This window comes from Actinia tenebrosa, unplaced genomic scaffold (genome assembly GCF_029948245.1).
Source record: "Actinia tenebrosa isolate PJP-AT-01 unplaced genomic scaffold, QUT_ActTen_1.0 PGA_scaffold13__45_contigs__length_12533684, whole genome shotgun sequence".
NCBI classification, from domain to species: Eukaryota; Metazoa; Cnidaria; class Anthozoa; order Actiniaria; family Actiniidae; genus Actinia; species Actinia tenebrosa.
The window spans coordinates 5,883,490-5,885,272 of record NW_028292573.1 but is presented as its reverse complement, the minus strand read 5'-3'; positions in this window follow the sequence as shown (position 1 = coordinate 5,885,272).

Here is a 1,783-nt window from a genome sequence, read left to right as displayed (position 1 = left end):
GTTTTGAAGCTTTCTTTGATAAAATTTGATAAAATGCGAGTCAAACAAAACAAAAACAGTTAGAAAATGTTTTGCATTTAGGGGGAGACCGCTGAGACAGTGCTTGACTCATAAAACACAGGAAGCCCAATAAGAGTATGAAATTCAATTGTCTTCTCGTTTTATGTTCTTTCCTTTTCTTTTTTCTTTCTTCAGATTTTATTCCTCTTCACTTTATTAATTTACAAGTGATGAGAGCTCACATTTTAATTTCAATATATATGAATGGTAATTCGTGCACCCTCACCTATTTTTAAGTTGTTACAGGGGCGGATTTGGGAGTGGCCAAGCCTTCCCCCCTACCTCCTTAAGTGATGTGTGTTTTTTTTTTTCGCATACGATAATGTAGGTTTTCTGACAAGTTTTCCGGCCCACCCTTTTTTCTGGCTAACCCTTTCTTTGATTCCTGATCCTTCGCTGTTTGTAGACTTTTTTTCTTGACATATCACAATAATGTTATATTACTGAACAAACCACAACTTTACAACTTTTTATTTTTTCACTGTTTTCGTAAAACCATCAAACTACAACTAGGAACAACCGACTTTCACAACGTACTGAATTCAGCCCAAAAATATGGCTTACGGTTACTATCATGTGTTACATGTAAATAAGGATCATTTAATATATATAATATAGGTATGAACGATTCATTCCCATCGTTTGAACGCCAATTTTCTATATAGTCTAAGACTAAAAATTACATCAATTTTGCATGATCAAGCCTACACGACATGATGGGCTTCTTGTCCATGGTATCGTACGCCCTACATCTCACATCTCGCTAAAGATAAGTACTTAATCCTTTTTCCCCCCCCTGTTCTTTTCTTTGCTTTTGTTCTTCCTTTTTTTTTTTTTTTTTTTTTTTTTTGTGTGTGGTTGTGTTTGTGTTTTGTTTTTCCATTTTGCTTTCAGACCACGTGCGCTTCCTCCTTACAGTAATAATTTCTTGTTAAATGTTTTGTGCACAAGCGACACACGAATATGGATGTAATTCAACAAACAAAGATTTCATTCTCAAGAGATTGCACTTGGTTCTCGACTAGAAATCATGAAATCCTTCAAAATTCAAAAGAGACTGATTACGGATCTAAGGCAATTGGGAAATCCTTGGTAGGAATCAATCCAGAAATCGAAAGTAAATCCCACAATTCTATTCGATAGGCGTTGGTACCATTCTTCCTCTAAAATAGATACATCATCCGTAGTCTTTTCTCGTCCCTCTACCATCCTTTCCTTCCCCAAGGTTTTTTCTTTATCTGCCATCTCAATTCATCGTAGAGTCTGCTGGATTTTGACATCAAACTAAGCCGCCATTGCTTGTCGCTTTACTTTCATTGTCCGGGTTGAACGAGTCCTTCTTCGATGTAAACGAGTTTGGGCTCAGATAGATTGCTTTGAACCTGGAACTAAACATACTTCTGTGGTTTAGTATCTAGATTTTTCTGTTAAAAAATCATGAGTAATGGAAATAGCCGGGTTAGGAGCCATAGGTGATGCGCTTGCTAGTGTGTCTCTCTTACGGACAGCTGTGTTTATGGTTCGATCCTCGGACCTGTCATCCCATGTAATGCGGGGTTGGCTTTAGAATAGAGCTCACCTAATGGTTTTGCACCATCACGTGCCCACGCCATACGTCAGCTTGGGCTTCCTGGGCTAGACAGCAGAACAATAAAATCCCTTAATCCTTTGCGCTTTGGGAAATTGAATTATTTTTCATGGGTGAAGGAATGTATTGTTCCTT